At 39.3% G+C, this 24,350-nt stretch overlaps 1 long non-coding RNA gene across 2 annotated transcripts in view; it reads left to right on the top strand.

Moving 5' to 3' along the window:
• Positions 1-319: 319 nt before the first annotated feature.
• Positions 320-24,350, top strand: part of LOC127576023 (uncharacterized) — a 34,825-nt gene continuing 10,794 nt past the window's right edge. Inside the window, exons 1-3 of one of the 2 annotated variants that reach the window (XR_007957159.1) lie at positions 320-443; positions 14,067-14,095; positions 16,556-16,597. This is a non-coding gene — a long non-coding RNA (uncharacterized LOC127576023). The remainder of the gene's footprint in view (positions 444-14,066; positions 14,096-16,555; positions 16,598-24,350) is intronic. The other variant, XR_007957160.1, reaches the window with a different exon arrangement.

Raw genomic sequence — 24,350 nt, 5'->3', positions numbered from 1 at the left:
GTGTGTGTGTGTGTGTGTTTGTGTGTGTGTGTGTGTGTATGAAAGAACAATATGTATACTGAAGAATTCATCTTGACATATCTAGACAGGTTACAAATTTTCTTATGCATTGTTTTGATCTGGAGGTTATCACTTATGAAGGAAATTACTGCGGCCAGCCCTGCCAGGCTTCTTTTGCAATGGTATCTCAATGGGTGTCCTGGCCTCTGGTGAACAAGCCTGGCTTCCGGAATGAATCTCTATTTTATAGACTTCCGCTTTCTGAGAACTGTGTGAAGGTCTCTTCTTCTCCCCTTCAGCCTCTTTCTCCTCCCAGTCAGCCACTATGTTTGTTGTTGCTGTGTAGCTGCAATGAGGGCTGGTGCTGATGCCCTTCTGTGTATTTGGAACACAATAAAGTGTCGGTAGCTGCACTCCATTGGGGCCGGTCTCTTCAGAACCATGTAGGTCTTGATTTAATGTATTATTCTGGGCGTAAATTGCCCTAATGCTGTTTCAAATGTCTTATTGGTCAACAGGTGACACAAATGAATTGAAGTACTAAAAGGAGAAATCCATTTTTGAGACAGATATAATTATTGTATTTCATTTTCAAATTAAAGTGTAACTGTTCATTTTAAAGAAAATGCATGAAGTTTTAAAAAATATAATTGCCTTGGGTGTAAATTGATCCTATATTCCATGTATTATACATTTAACGGACTAACATATGTGTTTGGAACTTTCTTTTCGAACCTAATTTAAAAGGCAGAGTTCAATGCACATACACTGCTGTGTTGAACCAGAATTATAGAATGATTACAGTAGAGAAGTAGGCTATTCATACTATTGGACTCACTTCAGCACACACAGCAGGAAACACTTTTATTTTCATACTGAGTGCTCGGGAGCAGCATCAGGGAAATTTGTTCCTTCCTGCTTTGAACACATTTATAGTCCTCAGTAAGTGGTAGCTACTGCATGAGAGAAATCTGAAGAATCAGGTGGAGTTTCAGTTTAAAGTCTCAAGTTAAAGAGAAGATCCCAGACTTGGTGTTCATCTGGTCAGCTGAAGAGGCCCTGTAATTCTATTAAGTTATCAGAGGCTTCGGGTCTAAACAGGAGAGTTAAAACACAGAAAATAATGGATTTTTTTTTCTTGGAACTGGGGGGATTAAAGGATATGGGGAGAAAACTGGATTTGGATGATCAGTCATGTTCACATTGAATGGTGGAACAAGCTCAACAGATTGAATAGCCTATTTGTGCTCCTATTTTTAATGTTGCTATGTTTCTATAACTCTGGAGCTGTGACCTGACCTACTGAGTATTTCTGCCAATTTCTGATTTCGTTTCAAATTTCTAGAATCTACATATTTATTTGCTTCATTGAGTTCTCAGGCTTGGCCATCAAGCTTTCACTCAGGAGTAGGATTAGTTGCTGACCTGCATATAAACCTTTTGCTATCTACATGCATTCTGATGATTTGAAATGCCTGCTGTCAATGGTTAGTTGCACGCGTTCCATTTGTAAGTCTGAGAGCATTTCCTGAAATGAGTGGCCTGAATTTTGTTCGGCTTCAATCACAGTTCTGCACAAAATTGTTGGTATTTCCCAGAATAAGTGATAAATTGCAGGATATTTGCACAAACGTGAAATTCCCAAGCTTACTGACCAAACTCTACGGTAATTTCCTAACTGTGCTCTGCTGCTTGATTCCCAGCAGAGTTCAAAGGCAGAGCAAAAGCTTGCCGAGATTCCTACATCAATAATGCTAGAAAATCTGATCTTGGATCCCTCACTGGGTCATGCCAAGCTTATGGGTTTAAAAATATGTCTGTATATTTGGAAAGATTGAAGAATATTGACAAAATTGGATATGGGGCTTTGACATCTATCAAAGAGTTGCAGAGGTGTTTCATGAGTAGGGTTAACCCACCAAGTCACATCATTAAACACTTCTAGGTTCTAACTCTGCTCATGGGCCTGGCCAGTCAGTCTAAGAACTGTTTGGAACTGTGATGTTATAATCATAGAATCACACAATACAAAAACGTGCCCTTTTACCTACTGTGATGTGCTTATCATCAAGGGCCTATCCATATTAATCCCATTTTCCAGCATGCGGCCCATAACCTTCTATATTTAGGCACTTCAAGTGCACATATAAATACTTCTGAGATGTGAGTGCCTGCCTCCAGCATCCCCTCAAGCAATGTATCGAGGTTTTAACCATCCTTTGGATGATACAACCCTTCATCTAATCACCTCTAACACTCCTACCTCTTTCCTTAAACCTATGCCCTCTGTTCATAGACAGCTAAAGGGAAAAGTTTCTCACTATCTGCCCTATCAATGTCATTCATCATTTTGAATAACTTAATCAGGTCCCCCCCTCATCCTCCTCTGGTCCAAGAAAAAAACAACTGAGCTTATGCAGTCTCTCCTCATGGTTAAAATGCTCCATCCCAGTCAATATCCTGGTGAATCTTCTTTGCACCTTCTCCAATGCAACCTCATCTGCCCTACAGTGTGGCAACTGGAATGACACACAGTACTCCAGCAGTGGCCTAACTAATTATTTATGTAGCATACCACAACCTCCCTGCTCTTATATATTATGTCCCAGTTAATAAGGCAAGTATCCTGTATGTTTTCTTAAACAACATATACCTGTATGCCTGCACTGCTGTCTTCAAGAATCCTTGGACGTGTGCATCAAGGTCCCTCTGTTCCTAAGTACTTCTTAGTTCTGCCATTCATTGCGTATATTCCCACCTTACTAATCCTCCCAAAATGAATCATTGCACATTTTTCAGAATTGCTCTGTTCATCTTACAACTCATCAATATTATTCTATAACCAAAGTCTAACCTCCTGACAATCGATAACAGCACCAAATTGTATGCTGTCTGTGAACTAACTCATCATTACTCCTGCACTCTCATCCACATCCAGTTCTATAAGGAAATAGGAATGTGGCTACAACAGACATCTAACAGTCTGCTACCACCAATGAATCCTATCCCTTCCTGATTCATCCGTTCAGACAAGCACTCCTTTGAAATGAGAGTGTTTTTGAGATCAAGCAGGTATCAGGATATTTATTGAGAACCAGAATATGAAGAGTTGTCGGAGAATGAAAGGGAATCAATTGTCTCTCCTGGGAGGTTACAGAAATGCCTTACTTTACCTCAGGACCCATGATCGAGCCTTCAAAAGATTTCCAGTTTGAGGGCATTCTATCCTACAAATTAATGGTCACTAGTCTTTAGTGAATGGTGATGGCAGGCAGGAAGACTTTCAAGGTCATGAGCATTCTGCTGTGCCCCCAGTGTGAGTAGCTCTCATCTATTATTAAGTTCAAGCCAAACTCCAATCTTGGATGAACTTCGGGGCCTTGGCTGTAAATTCAGTGAGATTACCTACAGAGAACTGTCAGATGAGACAGGAAGTTGTCAGGCTTTGTCTTGATAATGAGGACACAGCACATCTACACTCCCGCTCTCAAATGCCCTCCTAAGAGCAGGAGTGTAGATGTGCTGTGTTCTCTTCACTTGCTCTCCCAGTTCAATGAGAAGAGCTGGCAAAACTAAGTCAGACTGTGCAGTTCTTTGGTTTCCCACTTTTTATTTCACATTTACACACCAGCAGAAACAATCTTTCACTTTTTTCCCAGTAGTAAAATGTTCATGTTTTATTCCTCCTTTTAGTGGTTTGTCCTGCCTTGACATCACTCATACACACAGTTCAATGCTGAGAATGAAAGAAATGTTGGGCACCATGCCTACACAATCTCATTATGTTTCTCTGCTGTCCTCACCCATTCTCCAAGCTTTATGTGTCTGACCTCAATTTCTTCATATTCTTCTCTCCTCAAGACAACATCCCCTTCCTCTGCTCCCTGCTCCACTATTCTCTTCAGGAGTCTGAGATCTGGTTTCTGTTACCTTCCCTCCTATATTTTCCCTGCCTTGTCTTAATCTATCCTAATGCCATCATAGTTTCCACCTCTTGTGTCCCAAGCTGCATATATTTCTCTCTTGAGGTTCTAATATTCAGGCCTCCAGCCTTGCTGTCCACCCTTGTTTTGACTTCATTTCTGGTCACTTCCGAGTGTCAGAGCTGGATCTCAGTCCTGGGAGAAAGGAACCATATGCTGGGGTTGGGGGTGGGGATAGAGGGGGAGATCAAAACTCAATAATAAAAAAAAACTCCCAGGCTGAGTAACTCTGATTGGGGGACTTGACATCCCGTACCATTAACTATATAGAATTGTGAGATCCATTAATTTGACATGTTTGGTCTACATAGAAAACATTTCAGAAGAATTTGGCTGTAAAAGCATTTCTAATACACTGCAAATGCTATGTGTTGTGTATTACTGGAAGCAGTAGCTGTCCCTTTCAACGTTTTCCCTCTTTCCCTCCTGTGCATTTTGCCTTTCAAGTTTTTGTGGAAAATTGATGCATGTTTCAGTGCATTGGTAATTTTTTATTAGAGTGAGAAGAAGAAGGAAGATGAAGAAGAAGAGAGCCATTTGGAATTAATTATTATCTCAGGCAGCATGGCACCAGTGATTAATTATCCCATTTCCCAGAACAATATCTAATAACAACACTGCCTTCCTAGTATCTGTAAAGATGACTTTAATATTTCTGTCATGAATTCCTTTCCTGGATTGCATAAGGCAAATCTGCTGCAGTATCTGGACTGCGGCACTAATGGAGATGGCTTCTTTCAAATTAGTAATTAGATTGAGGCCTCAAATGCCCTCCAGAATGGTTGTGAAAGATTTTGTGCTTAATTATGTCAAAACAATGCAGACTTCTTCCCAATGACATGGTCAATGTTTATCCTCAAATAACTTGCTAAAGAAAGATATTCTGCTCATTATTTTAATCCTGTCTTCAAACTAGCTACGCACATTTTCATAGTTTATTATATGATTTTGTTTCAAAAGGACTGCCCTGGTTGTGAAGCACTTTCGGGTCACCTGAGGTAATGGAAGGCTCTTTATAAATACTTAAGCAAAACGAAAGGGGCTGAAGGAACTTAACAGGTCAGACAGCATCTATGGAGGGAAATGGACAGTTGATGTTACAGGTTGAGACCCTTCATCTAGGCTGGAAACAAAGGAAGAGATAGCCAATATAAAAAAGTGGAGGGAAGGGATGGAGCAAGAGCTGGCAGGAGATGGGTGGATCCAGGTGAGGGGGGTGAGAGGCAGATGAGGGTTGGAATGATGTCAAGAGCTAGGAGGTGACAGGTGGAAGTGACAAAGGGCTGAAGATAATGGAATTGGATAGGAAAGGATGGCAGAGCATGGCATAAATGGGAGGGAAATGGGGAGGGGAACCAGTGGGAGGAGTGTGTGGGTGATGGGCAGATGGAGAGGGTGGGGGGAGGGGAAAGACATAAGATGATGGTAACCAGTTGGAACAGGAGGAGAGAAAAAAAAAGGAAAAATAGAGGAAAATGAACAGAGGTAGTCGTTACAGGAATTTTAAAAATTCGATATTCAAGTAGCCAGGTTGGAGACTGCTCAGGCGGAATATGAGGTGGTCTTCCTCTACTTTGCATTTGGCCATGACCTGGCAGTGGAGGAGGCCATGGACAGACATGTCAGTTTGGGAATGTGAAGTGGAATTGAAATGGCTGGCCACTGGGAGATCCCGGCTGGCACAGTGGATGGGGAGGAGGTGCTCGATGAAGCGTCCGGTCTCACTGATGTAGAGGAGGCTGCCCCGGAGGCACTGGATGCAATAAATGACAACGTGAAGGACTGCTTCGGGTTCTGGATGGTGGTGAAGGAGGAAGCGTAGGGGCAGGTGCAACACTTTGCGGGGCTACAGGGGTAAGTGCCTGGGGAGGGAGGGGGATCAGTGGGGAGGGATGAGGGGACGAGGGAGTTACGGGGATAGTGATCCCTGTGGAAAGTGGAGAGGTGAGGGGAGGGGATGATGTGCCTGGTGGTGGGGTCGCATTGTAGGTGGCGGAAGATGCGAAGAATGATGGGATGGATGCATAGGCTGATGGGGTGGTAGGTGAGGATTAGGGGAACTCTATCCTTGTTCTGCCTAGAGGAGGATGGGGTGAGGGTAGAAGTGTGAGAAATAGAGGTGATGTGGGTGAGGACACCATCAATAACAGTGGGGGTGGGGGTGGGGGTGGACCCTGTTTTTTGAATAAGTAGGACATCTCAGATGTCCTGGAGTGGAAGGTCTCATCACAAGTACAGATGCGACAGAGACGGAGGAACTGAGGAAAGGGGGTGGCATCCTGCAAGTGACTGGGTAGGAGGAGGTGTAGTCGAGGTAGCTGTGGGAGTCAGTGGGTTTGTTGTAATAGATGTCAGTGGATAATCAGTCTCCTGAGATGGATACAGAGAGATCAAGAGAGGGGAGAGAGGTGCTGGAGATGGATCAAGTGAATTTGAGGGCAGAATGGAAGTTGGAAGTGAAGTTGATGAAATTGATGAGTTCTGCACGGGTGCAGGAAGCGGCACTAATGCAGTCATCAATGTAGCGGAGAATGAACTGGGGACTGGTGCCAGGGTTGGTTTGGAAAATGAATTCCCTTTGCCTTCAAAGATGCTGCTTGATCCACTGAGTTCCTCCAGCGGTTTGTTTTTAACCCTTGCACCTTCCCCCTTTTGGATAGCCTGGATATACAACCTTACTCAGTGATAGCTGTGGAGTGAGAGAAGAATACAGATGAATTATCTCATTGTTTTAACACTCACAACCAATAGTTACAGACCCTTGGCAATTTTGAACTCACTTTGGAGGTGGGATCAGTATATGGTGAGGTGCAAGCTGTTAGACTTGTACAAGTGATTTCCTAAGATAGCAGCAATAGTCCCATGAACCATGAATCTGCTGCCCTCTCCCGTAACAGCAACCTTAATGTTCCCACCACTGCTCTCCACTTGTGCTCTTACTGTTTCCAGTCAAACAGTCAGCCCAGGCTGGTGAGAAGATGTAATCCAAAGCTCAGTCTTTTTCACCTTAAACCAAGGATCATTGACCAAAGCAATCTGCAGTCATCTCCACTGCAAGGCAGATCTCCATCAGCCCAAATGCACCCATTTGGTTAGCACTGATCACAAACAATAGGGCAGGCACTGAGTAAATGTACATTTACATGCATTTTAACATGCATTTACATGCATATATATATTTAACATGCATATATAAGTAAGGAAAGTTTATTTTGTTACAGCCTTTATATTGACATAACGTTAAAGTTGTGATAGCCGGTGACAGAGAAAAGGGGACTGTGGTGCTGGAGTTGTGTTTATTGATAATGTAGCTTGTTCAGTCTGATCAGAATGGGTCTGGTCTATGTTGTCTTCTCTTGTTCTTGTTTTCTATTTCCTCCTTCCTTTCATGTTCTAGTTGTAGAGGTGACGCCAAGGGCTGTATCTTCCAAATTGCTGATTAATGCAGCGTACAGCTAACCATAACAAGCTCCAGGAGCTGCTCTGAAAACTACTGAAAGGCATCTCCAGGCCAGTACAGGCAGTGGAAATGTTACTCGCGAATACCAGTGTTAGAGCAGGGACCTCATTTTATGCAAGTTATTCGCTTGTGGGTTGGTTGTGTAATGGATTCTTGTCACTTAGTAGCTGTTGCTGTTCAATCTTAAAATGCTGCAGTGGCACAAATTAAGATTTTATAGGAGACTACTGACAAATGAAGGCATCCTGACAGCTGTCAGCATCTACCAGCATCTTGTGATGTGCGTTGTCAAATAGCAGCTGGATATTAAGGGAATGGAATCCTCTCTATTTGCTGCATTTCTTTGAATTGGCAGGTGGTGTACACAAAGCAACGGGACTGCAGTCAGTGGCCTCCGGCTTTGTGAGAAAATCTATAATTCTCGCAGAGCCACGTGTGTACGTCACCTGCAGCTCTCTGACAGAAGAGATTGAAATTCTGCCAACTCTCTTTGCCAGTGATCTCTTCCACATGACAGTGGATGACAAACTGGGAGAGGTTGCAAAAGCCTCCAGTTCCACCCTGAAAAGAGGTTGGCACATAATGTTATGGCAGTGGTGACCTAGTAAAGCAGTGTTCACCTTGTCTGAGTTTGGAGTGTTGGTTGAGTGCATCAATGATGATGTCTTCACTGATTGGGGCTTTCCATTGGACACACTAATTGTCACTGAAAATCTCTCCCGAAAGACCCTGCATGGATATCATCACCTACTCAAAGCCCTTGCTCTTCCCTGTCTCCTGCCACTTCTATTCACTTTTCCTGCTCTGGGTATCCTCTGCACATTCTCCCAGTCATGCTATTTCAAGGGCAATTCCTACTAATGCTCCCGTGTCTTGGGCAATTGGTTGGGCAGAAACATGAACTCGAGCTAAAGTCCTTCAGTACATGCCAGAGCATAATCTGTAGTCTTTGCTGACCTAAAGATTTCTGAAAAGAATGATATCTCTATAGAATTGTAGCAATATCTAATGTATGTCAATCAGCAACTACTCTGCAGGTACAGAGGCACTTCTGGTTAAGAATGACCTGACCTACAGAAATCTAACTTTAGGCAAATTTTCCCATATGTTTTTCAAGCTAATAATAGCAATAAAATGCTTCGTGGTATTCATCAATGACTGGAATACTCTATATATTCCATTAGGTTAATTATGGGTAGTGTTAGGGTGATTATTCGATGAAACGAAAGAATTATAGCAAGTGTATGTACAGTGATGTAGTATGGGTAGCTGCAGGTAACAGACATTTCTGACTTACAGAGAAATTGGCTTACGGACAATTCTCAGAAATGGAACCCTCACGTAAACTGGGGACTGCCAGTATTTTGCAATTGCTTTAACAGGTATTGGTGAAGATTCCTTTCTGCTACTAAATGTATTTTCTGCTGCCTAAGGATAAGAGCGGGCACGAGCTTGAGCTTCAACTTAGAGCACTGCTGCCAAATTAACTATGCATGTTGAATGCACTGTATACATTTCTGCAGGATGACATGGTTAAAACAGCCTTACTAATACAGCATCTCACACTCACACTCACACATACACACACACACACACACACACACACACACACACACACACACACACACACACACACACACAAGCACGCATGCACACACACACAAGTGACAATATGAAAACCACTTTGGCACTGGTAATACCCAAGCAATAGATATTATGAAAATGAATTTTGCAGCCATAAAATTAGACATTTTCTTGATAAGTAAATATTATTAAATACAATGCAAAGAATGAGGAAATATTATTGATATTTTATGCATATTTTTATTCCAATTTCATTATATTTGACTCATTCATATTGAAGTTTGGTTCTTCTGATTGTGATAACTGAACTCTTTTTAGTTAGAGTTGCTGGAGAAAATTTGGCATTGAGCAGTTAAGGTCACAGAGAGTTGCTGCACTGAATCTCTCATGCAAGCTGTACAATCTGACAATTGCAACCCTAAGACACTTGTTTGCCTCCTGTGAATCTGGCAGGCCTAACATAATCAGGTCAATGAACACTTTGAACCGATGCCTAATATATTGTTCATAGTGGACCTTTCAATCTGCTTGCCACAGAATTCCTCAGTGACTCAGTGCACAAAGAATAGATTTTGTTCTTATGTGATTTCCATCTCTTTATTTTCTATCCTTGACTTGCGTTGGATCTGACTCCCATGCACAGTTTTTCAGGGGTTTACTGTTCATCTCTTCTTACTGCACTTGCACCACACAAAGGAACAAGGCTGATTGTTCCACAGGGTAATGTGGGAATAGCCATACCATCAATGTGCGTGAATGTTATTCAAGGGATTGAGAACAAGTGAAGCCAGGACACTGGAGGCCCTCAGACAGAGGAACTATTCAATACTACCACACTGCTTTTAGTGACAGTCACGGATCTTTTTAAGTTTGTATAGGTCTCTCTTGCTACTATGTCAGCATGGCTTGTAGTTTGTCATCTGATACTTCCCTGTTTTTTTTTGGAGCACAATTTCCTTGAGGGTCAAAAGTGGCTACTTTAAATATTGCCTCAATTTTCCATGTTTAAATAAAAATCTAAAATTCAGTAGTCGATGTTATAGTTAAACTTGAATCGTCTTAGAGGAAAGATAACTGCACTAGTTTATCAGTTTTCTGAGCAATATAGGAGGAAAGGGCTCCAAGTAAAACAAACATCAATGAATGAACTCCTTTTACTGTGCAGAATTTAGTAAGAACAATAAACAAATGAAGAGGGAGAGTGGATTTAGAAAGCTGACCTCAGATTCTGCCATAATCTCTTGTTAATTCCCTGCAATACAAAACAGATTCATGGTGGAAATACAACAATGTGCTCAGAATGCAGAAAAGAAAGTTCAAAGCTTCAGACTGTATTTACCATGGATTTGCTGGCACAGCCTGTTGAATGGGGTCTATTACTGAGGAATAGATTACAGGAATTATTTAATGAATATGAAATGCATAACCATATGAGCTTTCCTGCAATCATAAACTCTATTTTCCACAATTAAAAATATAATACATTCCTTCTTTCAATGTAATATAAACAATATACATTAGGTTTTCAATGAGAAAATCTACCTTAGAAAAGATCAAAAAATGAATGAATAACAAGTAGTTTGCTTTTGGTGACTTGGCTAAGCAAAGAATATGACCAAGACTTTGTAGGGAACATGCTGTCCTTCTGTGAGTAGTCCTGTGGTACAAACTGATCCATTATTTACATGTCATTTGAAAGACAACTCTTCAGGTAGCCCAAAGCTCCTAAAATTTAGCATCAAAGCATCAGCTGAGATGCTGTGCTTGAGAAGCAGAATTTAGATCTTACTTACAATCATGACTCATTGCTGTGACTACCACCAATTAAGCCAACACAACACTTACTGATTTGAGGGGTAACATTGTAGTGTGAGGGTTAGAAGCATGTTTGCAATTCAAATAGAGTTGTCTTCTGACAGCACCCAGGCTGAGCAAGCAGGGTCACTTGGAAAACAAGTAAATCATGAGGCTCTGCAACATGGAGCTGTGAAACATGTAGTGATGTAGTCAGATGAGGAAAACTTGTTTATGCCAGGAAGGCAATTAAGACCAACGTGGTACCAGGTGCAGTAAACAACTTTGTTTCTGTATTAAGGAGAATAGATAGTTTCTTAAAATAATTGACAAATGCATGTAAAATTAGGAAGGAAGCACAAGCTTTTTATAACTATACAAGTGTGAGGTTTCAGTGACCTCACTGGACTTGTCCTCAGACTGGGATCACAAAGGACGTCGAGTTCTCCAGATCAGCTGTTGTTTCATCTCAATGGTGTTTCAAGAGCGCGAGACTCATTGCTTTACTAATATTTTAGTCACTTATCACTTAGTTAATTTTTAAATAAATTTAGTATTTGTAATCTTATATCATTGAAGTGTTCTTTCTCCATCATTGATTCAAATCCTCGAAATCTACTTACATTCCATTACAAAACATTCCATACTATTTAAATTAAATTGCCTTCCCTTTGCTAGAGTAAAAGCAAACAATGGCTAAGAGCCCTTAGAAATATAAATCTCATGTATGACACTACACTGCCAAAAGCATCCTTCTGTCGTGATTTCTGATTTTTCATATCTAAAAAAAACAAATATGAAGAATGTTAGAAATAGGACTCTATTGTTAATATTTCTATTTTTAAAAAAGTAAACGCTTAAAATATTGCCTTTGAAAACTTCTGTTAATAGATTAATATGGATTGATTTGGAAATGCATGATTGATAGCTCAAGGGAGGTATAATGTAAGACTCCAGCATGAGAATGTCAACTCATGTAAACTAAGATCAAAAAGGTACACAGATGCCCAAATTATCTCAAGATGATAATAAATATGCAAATTTCACTCTGTAGTGTGTCATTGATAATGATAGGCACTGGACATAAATTGAGCACATATCCACAGATGTCTTGTTCATTTTCTTCCATTTCTGATGATTGCAGTTTTGTAGCTCAAAGTGAGGTGACATTTCAGGCCAATCTTAAGGTATCGATTGTGCTTCGGTGCATTTTTCTTGACTTCAAATCAGAAGATTGCAAGCTCAGGTCCCAGACCAGAAACCTCTGTAGACAATCAAAGCAAGAAAATATTGAAGACATGCTGCACAGTCAGAGGCTTCATCCTTCAGAGGACTCATAAAGTTCAGGTCCTATATATTTCCTCAGGAGAATGTAAACAATCCCATCACATAACAAGGGAATTTCCTTTAACATCCTGACCATATTACTAAAAATGTTCCTATTTATTAGCTTAACATACTAATTTTGTTGCTTGTGGGACTTTGCTGTGAACAAGTTGCAGGCCGTGATTTCCACACTGTAACAGAAACAATACTTCAGTGCAACTGTGTTGGTTGTTAAACACTCTGAGACCTGAGTTTATGGAAGATTCTATTTTAATATGTCTTCTTTGTTTTCTTTTCTGTATATCCAAAACATATTAAGATAATTGAGGACCCAGCATGTTTTCTGCATTATTGGAAGGGCTGTTGGCCTATTTACAACTTTGAATGGCTGAGTAGCATTGGAGTACTTATTAAAGAAAGCATGCTATTTTTTGAATTAATGTTTAAATGCAATTATCTAATTGTGAAACATTCTGCCTGCTTCATTTTCATCTATAATAAATCTTCGGTACGGTCTTCAACTTAGACTTTACAGATGCTTTGCCAATTGCTTACAAGCTGTTGCTGTGTTCAATGACCTGATTTGCCAACTCTGTTTCTCTCTCCACAGATGTTGCCTGACCAGCTGTGTATTTTCAGCACTTTCTGTTTTTATTGCAGCTGTTGGCTTTTTCTGTAGTACTGCATGAATCAAATGAAGAACATGTTAATAAGGGGACAAATATTTCTAATCCTTCAGCATTAGATAGTAATTCTTAATACTCAAAGATCCATGATCGCAACACATGATATGATAATCTGAGTACAGTCTTTTACTCTGAGGCATAGTCCAGATTTGGTTCCTGTGTTTCATTGCTGCGGCAGTCACTGAACTATGTCACTTACTGTGAGCTGGTTTACTGAGAACCGAGTTAATGAGATGGCTCTTCACACAGCTGTAAAGATTGGTTGTAGAACACACTTCAGAAGTGCCTTCAATCTCACATCTTCCTTGATTTGAAATGGGATATTGTGTACTAGGGAGTAAGTGGTGGATGTGGATGTTGTAGAAAGTATTGGCAATTTTCACTTGATAACTCCTAGTCCTCTGTACTTCTACTATCTGCCCAATATCCTCTTTCTGCATCTCTGAACTGCCAGGAGAGCCCCGTATGCAATTTCTAACATGTGGACTGAACCTCTTCCCCTCGCAGCTTAAATCACAACTCTCACACTGTTGCCATTTACTTTTCCCTTCAAATTGTGTTGAACAAAAGCTTTCATCAACAGTCCACCAGAAGTAGATCTTTCTAGGGACTGAGATGAGGCTCAGCAGCTTGGAAGGAAAGCTGACAATGGATATTTCATGGACATGTTTAAGTGGACCCTTTATTATCTACTTTACTATGTACACTGACCTTTTCCTGTACCCACTGGAAGCTGGGTGGTACGGAGAAGGGAATTGTTATTCCTTTTGTCTTCATAAATTGTTCAAAACAAAAAAAGAACTGAACTGTGGGTTGTTTGTCTGTCATGACTTCCTTGGCCAAAACCAAACATGGCAAAGATGGATCTTAATTCATCAATTATATGAGATCATTGTATTGTCTGAAACTTGGCATGGCTGTCAATGGTGTTCTAATCCTTTTCCAACAATAATCAATATGAATATATTGGTATAGTTATTCCAGCTACTTCCACACCTGAAGTGTCACTATAGGTGGTTTTCCTGATATTCCATAAAGACACAGAGGGATAGGTCTATGCTTTTGTCAATGCTAGGCCCATTCATAAATCCCTTGGCTGTCCATGTCAATTAGTCCATAATCTTCTTCTGCCATTCTCATGGAATCACTACCCTATGTCTTCATTTTATATGACACTGGTTGGCTGTTAATTAACTTTGTCTGTGATGAAACTTTTTTTGTGCCTTCATACAGATCAGTGTCAAAATCTGCACAACCACTGAGTGAGTATTCTTCCACCTTCTTCAATATTGGGTCTTTTTGGGTAGTCTGGCTATTTCCACTGTGGTGACAGGGAAATTATCATCTACTGCCTGCATAGTAGAAATGTTGTTCCCGATGTTTGGCTTAGTTTCTTCATTGGGTAGTCTCAATAAGACATCCACTGTGGCATTTTATTTTGATGACCTATAGTCAATGTTCAAGTTGTACTGAGATAACAGTGTGATTCACCTTGGCATCCACAATACAGCTAATGTGGGAAATTTGAGACGTGAGACTTCGTATCCAGTGTCAATAGACTTCTCAGCAAGAATTGATGAAATCTTGTAGTTCAAAAAATAATTACCAACAGATCTTCCTCAGTTTGTGAATTTTTCTTCCATTTTTGGTTAGCAAGTGGGACACATAGGCAATGAGTCTCTCATGTCCATTATCTATGATATGGCTCATCACTACTTCAACTCCAAAGTTGCAAACCAGTTTCAACATATGGTTGGTGTCATAGCATGCTGAAAATAATGACCGATGAGGCTTCCTTTGGACAGCTCATGAGGTCCTTGCTGATCCTTACTCCAGTGTCATGGTTTGTCTTTCTTTAATCATTGTTGAAGTGGTGTCAAGGTAGGGGAAGAATCTGGCATGTTATTGGACCGTTCCAAAAAATAGACCTGAGCTCAGTTACGTTTTCAGTTTCCTGGCTTCAGTTGATTACTTCACTTTTTATTGCTGGCTGCAGCATATTTTCATCTACTCCAGACCTAAATAAATTATATCCTTCTGGCTGAAAGTGTATTTGATTTGTTTAATCTTGACATTATCATGCACAATCTTCTAAAAACTTTGTTAAGTAGCTGAAGGTACTGGTTCTGTGGCATTATCTTTAAGATTGCACAATCATTACTGAATCCCCTGCAGTATCTTATCTATGGTGCCTGAATATATCTGGTGGTGATTTTACCACATTCGGTGGTCTGGTCTATGCATGCAGCTCTTTACGGCTATTAATTATTCAGAAACGTTAGGTTTCTCTGTTTACACTAACTTGGGTATTGGCATGGGAGAAGTGCAGCTTCATAAAAAATTTTGCTCCATTTATTCAGCATTACAATTTCAGGAAGTAGGCAGAGGACATTGTTCATCATCTACTGTTTTATTAAGACTCACTTTGCAGTTTCTGCAGAACTGGTCAGTTTTGTTAGCCGGTGGTCCACTGATGGAGCAAAACACAAACTGCTGGAGGAACTCAGTGGCTTGAGGAGCATGTGTGAGCAGGTGAGGAGACTAGAGGAATTATTCACATTTCAGGTCAAGACCCTGCATCAGGTCATCCGCTGCATACCACTGGGTTCCATCACGTAGGCCTTTGTATCTCCAAGAGCAGGCACAACAGATGAACAGAAGATCTGGAAGGAAAATCATGAATTTTGTTAACCTCACAATAAGTCTCCAATTTTCCTTGGCTGTATTTTATTGAAATTGTGTCGTGTAACATTGTGTAAAGTGATAGAATTTCTAGGCCTGTATCCCTCCTCTCCACCTTCCTGAATACAGCATTGTGAAATCTTGGAGTCTTCTCTCTCTGCATTATTATTACCTCAAAGAATCACGCAGATCAAGCTTTGAAAAGGCTCTCACCATTTCTTTCAGCCAAACTGTACTCCCTTTTAGGAGATACATGGGATGGTTTTAAATAGTGCTAACCACTTGCAGCATCAGGTCAACTGTTGAGGTATGCACCCTGTGAAGATTACTCCTGATTACTTGCAGTCATAATGAAATGAAATTGGAAGCAACAAAAGCAATGGCCATGTACTAATTGCAGATTTCAATTTTATTAGTCTTGCAGAAAGCTATCACTTCGGGCCTTTTCTCTTCAATTCTATGCTCTGCCACTCTTTGGTGATCTGATATATATTGATTCAAGTTGAATATAAAAAATCCATGGAGAGGTAAAGACCTCAATGTGAAGGAAAAGGATGGTCATTGTAAACACAAACCAGGGATGAGGGAAAATAGAAAGGGACAGATGGATAGTTAAATTGATACCGGGTGCTAGGTAGAGATATTGTCAGAATAAAAATAGAGGAGACAGAATATTCACATTAAGCACAATTACTGTTCCTTATTGCATTTGATGTGAAATATGCTCTTTGATGCAACATAACAAAGAAAATCCAAACAACTACAACTAATTATTAAATTTAAATTGAGATTATTCTGCACAATTATGTAAACATTCATGACAAATCTTCCACTTAGGAGAACTGACATTTAAAATATTAATATAGGAGATGTTTTTCCCAGTTTTTATCTATCTACCAACAAGAATTCAAGCCTGAAATTCTCCACCTGGCCTCTGGGCTTGAGGGTAACAGACTCCCAATTTTACTGCCACTGACTCTCAATTGTGTATTATGTTGTTGCCTCCAACTCCTAATCCTTGTTACCTTTCTTCTAACCAGGAGGCCAAAATGGTGGTGAAGTCCTGGAGTTGGACAGCAGTGGTGAGTGTCAGAGATGAGAACTGGTTTCTAGGGTTATGAAGCAGCAATGCTGAAGGTTGAGAGGCCAGAATCAGCAAGGGAAGATTTACCAATAACCTGTGCTGAATTAATGCGCATGTCACCTCTCCGTATATGATCAAAAATATATCTGCAAATAAGTTCATTGCAAATATTTTTAATAATGGCTGGTCTTTGTCTGGTTATGAGAGCATAATTAGTACATGACTGTGATATTGTTAATATGGAAAAGTTAACCATCATTTGTTTTAAGGCTCTAGCGTAAAAGAATAAACTCACAAGCCAGTGTTCCCAAGTGGGTAGCTGCAATTGGAGCAGTCACAGACTGGGGAGAATTACGTGCCACTAGTCTCTTTTCTATTCTGTACTATCTTCAATTATGATTTCCCACTGAAAGTGTGAGATCTGTGAATCAACTCAAGGTTTTTTTGATAAAGTGATTCATATATTTGAATACTAATTCCCTCAGTCATTTTCTTTTCAAGTGTTTTGATAAATTGGACCTTGACAAGAGTTTTCCTTTGGTTAGTGACTGTTCCATTTCCCTCAGCATGGGAGCATTTACTGTCAGTGTTATGAATCATACCATGAAAATGCTTCTTCGACACAATCACTTTTAACAATGTGTCCTATGACATTATAATACAGCTGTATGCTAATTCATAGATTGTAAGCTCTGATAATTGACTGCATAGTGGGAAGTACAAGCAGTTTCTTTTTAATAGAAATATAGTCAAACACAAGATCTTAGGCGGGTCCTATCTAGGGAAAACCTCTTGAATCCCTTTAACCAACAGACACTGACCTGTAATCCCATGATACAATTGGAGAGATTGTAGATTAATTTGACATACTGCACTCATTTATCAGCTTTTGTAATACATACAGTCAAATTCATAGATGCTGAAAAATAAAATATTTTTTTATATTTTGCTTATTGAGGCATTTTTTTCAGTTCTTTACTTCTATCTCCCCTCTTCCATTGCATTCATGTGAAACATCTCCTTCTTCCATCAACTTATTTCCCAATAAGTTTTGACCAACCAATGTCCTTTCCTGTCACCCGTGCCAGCTGTTGTAGTAAGTCATACTCTTTCTTTGGCTTTTGACTCCATCTCTTTCAAAACCAACATCATCCAATCCTCAAAGAAAATACCGGCACCAAATGTCTAGTGAGCACATTCGGGGGCTGGGTTCCAAGACTTAGATGACTTATTCACTGAAGCAGATGCAAGGACAGGCCATACTAAACATCCACAAAAGGAAGGAAATTTACCAACTTCTGCACAACACTGCACAACACTGCCCCTCCCCAACCATCTTCCCCAACCATAGATGTCTACAATAAGACCCTGGAAAATGCAGAGCACTTTCCATTTCATGGAAGTAATTTCATCTAAACAATCTTTGATGTTGAAATGCAGTGTGCTAGCATTGCTTTTGGCCATCTGAGGACAAGAGTGTCTGAAGATCAAGACCACAAACTGGCACAAAACTCATGTTGTTGGATTTGGAGAGATGGATTACCTAAAGCAGGTACTTCCAAGTACTGGAGACATAACACCAAAGATGTTACTGTATGAATGCTAATAATGTATGGTTCAAACAGTTCTGTTTTCTTTACACCTTTGCTATCTTTGCATTGTCACATTGTCCAACATCCATCTGAAGAGAAATTATTTCCTTCATCCAAACATTGTGAAGACTAAAGCCATCATCTTACCTCTCCATAAAAAAAAATCACTGTGGACTTGCTCCCAAATCCCCCTGGCCACTGTCTCAAGCCAGGGAATATTTTTCACAACTTGGTTGTGTTATTTCTCCAAACTAACACCTCAATTTCCTCCCGCATGACATTTTATATTTCTACTTCTTGTTCAATCCACCTGCTTCTGACCAGCTTAGACTCACCAATCCAAAGTCAAAGTCAAAAGTGCCATGACGTTCTAGCCTCTTCCATCTTTCAAAGTCAATAAGTTATTTCTAATTCATTTCTTTGCTCCCCTATTTTGCTCCCAAGTCATTCCATCATTACCCTTGATCTTGTCAATATATGTATAGTGGTTCTTGGTCATCCAATTCTTCCAATTTATACTTCTTATCCCCAAATTGTCTTTTCAATGGCCTCACATTTCCTATCCTCTTTTCCAATACCTAAACAAGGAAGAAGCCAAGCAAAGAAGGCACACGTTGAAGGGATTTTATTTTCAATTCAGAAATTCCTGACAAAACTGCCTTGGCTTATGAAGAAGTAAATAATAATTATCCCGTATCTACATGGAGACAGAACTTGATGTACGGAGACTGTTTTGGAAAGAATTTGAGAGACAGCAGAAACAATGTGTGAAGTTCAGTGATCATCTTCCATGCAATCTATTTCAATTAATGGGAAATGTTGAGATATTTCTAAAACCACCAGCAAAACAACGAGTCTGTGCTTAAGTGGGCAACGTGGTACTCAGTGTACTGCTTTTTTCTTGATTCTTGGCAGTGAGTTAAGACCTGGAATAGATTTGAAAAAGATACAAACATTTTGTCACTTGACTGAATATTACCTCACAAAATATTTTCTGTCTCATGTCTATCTAAATAAAATTAATGAAGGGTATTTTATGTAGAACTTGCATTACATATTCATTTTATTTCTGACACTCACTGGAATGTTTCATGCAGTGACTAACATGAATGATGTAAATAGATAATTTAGTTGAATTTTTGATTAATTCCAATGGGAAATAATGTGAGCCAATTTTTGTTGAACTTCATTAGTGAAGGAGAATACCTAGAACAATGAATGTTGAGGTCATATGTCAATCAGAATTATCTGTAATAATTTTGAGGTGTTCAGAGCCGAAGATTTCTTTTAATGTGTCAGTATTATTGAAGTTATTTGCACCACCTGTTTCATAAATGCTGTTCAGTATGTATAAAGACTGCTTTTGAATTTATCACTCTCAACCAACAGACAGATAAGTGTATAGCAATAATTTGTTATACTAATAATAATTTACTAACAATAATTTCAAGCCACATATTACAGTGACTTTATCAAACACTGGGGAAAAGCAAGATAAGTATGATTCATTTAAGGAACAACTGAATGTGCTGGCATCGGAAATACAATGCATGTTACATGTATGGAAGCATCAACTCATTTGATTTAAGGCTACATAAAATGCCAGGTGAGAAAAGTCTATTACATTAAGAACAATAAACTGCATGGAAAGGAAGTTGACTAAAGAATAGAAAACAGATGATACTGGTTAATGGATTTTTACTGGATGGAAGTAAGTAAAGTGTAATGTTGCTTATTTTTATGATCTGAACTCCGGCATATCATAGTATGCCTGGTGCATCACAATAAAGCTACACTTTGCTCATCCAGAGCCCTTAATTACCTGGAAAAGGAAGTAAATCTTTGAAATTCCTCTCCAAACAACCTGGGTTAATGAAACTGATCAAGAAGATTATAACATACATCAGCAAACCTAAATTTTGCATAAGGTAATCTCTGCTCCAAACAGAAAAACTGAGGTAAATTTAACAAATATGAATGTACAATATTTTACTTGAGAGCTACCTGACACAAAAATATAGCTTTGGCCTTAGTGAAGTTACAAATACAGTATAATCCCTGGTTCTCTGTTTTGTGTCTGGTTGAATCAATTGATCTTCCAGAACACAGTCTATTTCTTTATTCTTGTAAAAACCTTCAACAACTTGCCATGCATTTTGGATATTTACCCACCCAGCTCCTTCAACCAATTGTGGGTAGCTAAGTTATTTAAAACTAGATTTTTTTTTCTTCTGGCTATTAGTGGCCTTTCTAGATCTTCATTATCCCACATGCAAGAAGGTCTTAACTAGATACTGTCTTAACTGACCCTTAGGCTTTCTACAATAGAATCCTTCCTTTCATGAAGCAAAACAACCTCAAATTGTGTTTTTGTCATCAATAGCTTTGTGGCAATGTTCATGAACCTTGCAAGCATGAAGCTCTAAAATGATGATCTTTCTGTTATACCGCTTTTAATTTGTTTCATGTGCAGGTAGATTTAACAGCTATCTATTCACATGCATACGCTTTTATTTTCAGATATTGTAGAGCCTCCTATTTTCATTGTTAAATGTTACCGACCTGAAATGAAAATCATACCATTAATATTATTTGCTCCAGAGTTAATCAGAAAAATATTAAATGAACTCAATTCACCAAATATGTTCCAAGGCTTCCTCTGATTCCTCAGCATGCTGTATCTAGCTGGTAGGTAGTAATTCATACCAATCTAACAATCTTGCATGGAGATGGCTAAAAGTGATTGCTTTTAGTTGGTGTAGACTTTGAAGATGATATCCATTACTCTCCTTCCAAACCTATTTTTCTTTCAATATGCAGCTATTAAAATAGAATATAAATCTGTAATTAGGTACTCAGAACAAAATGGATTTTGTCGCATTTGCTGGAGGACAAGTTTGTTTTTACTTCCATTGCTTGATTTTGAAGTTTTTGCCCTGATAGACAATTAGAAAGAGGTTCACCTACACTGAAAGTTCTGCTGCTTCAGGCAATCAGAAAACAATTTTCTAAAACAGTTGTTAAATGGACCTTTTATATGCGAAAAATGCAAGGGAGTTTTTTATTCCCCAATGGCTCTAATTGTCTAAAGTAATGATAATGCACTGTGCTTGGTAAAATGTTTCTAAACTTGGAAAGTGCATCTGAACATAACAACAGAAGGTAGCAGATCAGTAGAAGTGTCAGAAATTCAAGGAGTAATGCCAGACTTCATACTGTTGAATGTAAAATGCTTAATGAACATTACTTTATTCCGTAAACATTGCCATATGTTCCTGCCACACATAGATAACTGTTAAATCTCCCTATACCCTGCACAGAGCAGAATTTTAAAAACCAAATAAGAAAGATCTTTTATGTTTTAGAGCATCATGCTTTGTAGTTTTATGAATATTACCATAAAACTTTAGATAGAGCAAACATGTTTCTAGGTTGTATTTGCAGAACATTGCCTCATTAAAGAAAGCACATAATGGCCATAGAAAACAGATGCATCCTGAATACTGTGAAGATATAGTAATATGTCTTGCGCAGATCCTGTTGTGGAATTCATTACAATATAAACTTAGCAAGCCCCTGTATTATCAAAAGAGCCTTTAGAAGTTTAGTCTTGTGTAACAGCACTATAAATGGAATGAATTCTTTATGGACAACCTTAACCTCCAGTAAAAGTAGTGATATTGAATTAAAAGAGCATAGTAGCTAAAATCAGATGATTGATGCAATATCACAGATTTTATTAGTATTTCAATCAAAATTACTACTTGTCTTTCTTCTGCTATCATGTCCCGTGGCCAACTTGTTTCAGGTTATATTCTTGCCTCTGAGTCATCTTGGAACATAAAAATGCAAAATAAGCTCTAGCTTTGGTTTTGCTGACTCAGAAAGTTTTGGATTTATCCCAACTGAAGATCCTGCTCACACAATCTGATGCAATCATCTGGTAATGAAGAAATACATTTTTTTGTCACAGGTTACTGCCAATGGAGAAGAAATAGACTTATGTTGATAAGACTTTGGGGGAACATTCCCGCTCCATCTAGATCACAAAGATACGCTTAACTTCTGGGGCTGCACATCTGCAACAGATCTATTCCTGCATACCCACAAGTTGGCCTTCCCCTCTTAATTATATCCTCAGCATTTAAGTGCTAGGTGATCAAACTCAGCCATGACTGATATTTTACTAAAAGCTTTCCCTCACCCAGAATACAAATCCAGGACTTCAAAGCTTATGGATTGGATTGCAGTCATTTTGGAGAACCCTGGGGTTTAAAATGACCCTCAACCATGTCTCCTTTCTTGAGATAGTTAGAATTAAGGGCAAGATATTTCAACAAAAGCTATGACTTAAGGTACAGAATATCAGGTCTAATTTAATGCAGGTGGAAAATTGACAGTGCCAATCAGATGTCTGTTACATACCTCACTTAATTTATTGTCTGTACTTAAAAAAGGCTTCTATTTCTCCTGTAGAAATAATGGTGAAATGATAGGGAATTCTTATAGGGAAATAAGGATGTCTACCTTGAGCTTAAGGGGAACAATGGAAATTACAGTTCAGCCATCTGTTATAGAGTCCACCTGATTTTTCTGTTGTTGAAATCAATAGAAAAGTAAATCAAACAAAATGAATAATCCTGAGAAAAGTGTTGGTGACCCAGTAGCACCTTGCTGAGGTTGTGCAACTGTTTGGTATAGAATGCTACAGCTGATTGCCCCTTACAGAGCAAATCACTGCCAGTGAACAGACCCAAGATAGGTTAAGTTTGTGCTTGAGAGTATATCATCATATGCAATCTGCTAGACCTGGTGCGTAACTTCAGGGAGTCCCAAGTTTTCATTGTGGCCATTAATCCAAGCATATATATTAATCTCCGTTCAACCTTATGTAAATACCACTAGTGACAAATGAGGCAAGCAGTTAATATGGTGTTTCATACACTTTAGAATTTGTTTTAAACCTCAATGACACAAAAACATACAGGTATCGGAACTCTGAAATAAAAACAGGTAAAAGGTGGAAAATATCAGCAATTCAGGCAGCAGCTATGAGAAGAGAAATAGTTAATGTTTCAGCTCTGAAACCCTTCATTGGAACTGGGAAAGAGAGAAAACATCTTATTCTAGGTGGCAGAGAAGGTGGGGGGAGGGCAATGGGTGGAGCAAGGAAAATGTCTGACACGCTGAAAGGAGCTTAACTGCTCCTTCATGGTTCATTGATGATGCACAGCCAGTTTTCCACTCATGTCCTAAAGGAGTAGGGCAGTTGGCCAAGTATAGTGCTACTTATCCATTCTTGGTTACAGTATAATCCCTTGCTATCTCTGAGTGCTTCCTTCACCCTAGTGTTAGTCAATATGAAGAAGGACCAGCTCACCCCCTGAGGGAAAACGGGAGATTATGACTAGCAGGAGTTTTTCGCACTCAGGTTTGACCAGTCATGAAATGTCATTGAGATTTGGTGTCAGTGTTGAGAGCTCCCAGGGTCATTCCCTCCTGCCTGAATACCAATGTGTCACTACTTCTGATGATTCTGCCTTGGTGGGATCAGACATTCTCAAGGAGTGTATTGGAAGAGTATGGGATGCTGATTCCGAGATATGTGTCAGGCTGTTGTGTGGCTTGTCTGTGGACTGCTCTCCCAAGTTAGACATTAGTCACCAATATTTGGTGAGGATTTTATGGTCAACCAAATTTCATTCTGAATCTGGTGTTTCACTTGATGTTAATACACCAGATTGAACCTTATTTTACTTCAAGGTAGTAATTTTGATGCGTTGAAATGTTTTTTTTTGTTCTTTATAACAACGAGGTGGCTTTATGGTCACTATTATTGAGATTTTTAAAGTTGCAGTTTATTTAATTAATTGAATTTAAATTATCTAACTTCCTGACAAGATTTGAATTCATCTTCTCCAGTGACAGATTTGAACTCATATCATTGGGTTGTTAATCCAAGTCACAAGTTATTCTTCCTGTACCCCTAAGGTAGCCCCTTAGAGTCAAGTATGCCTTGTTTCCATTCCAGTTCTGAGGTGGCTTATGAGGACAATAGAGGATCCACAGACTCCACCACGGGTAGGGCAAGAGGGTGATGAATGAGTAGTGTCAAGGGCTGATTGGGAGGTTTTGTGTTCCTTGCCGTGTTTTCACTTG

This window comes from Pristis pectinata, chromosome 11 (genome assembly GCF_009764475.1).
Source record: "Pristis pectinata isolate sPriPec2 chromosome 11, sPriPec2.1.pri, whole genome shotgun sequence".
NCBI classification, from domain to species: domain Eukaryota; kingdom Metazoa; phylum Chordata; class Chondrichthyes; order Rhinopristiformes; family Pristidae; genus Pristis; species Pristis pectinata.
This window is presented reverse-complemented; position numbering and strand designations above follow the sequence as displayed.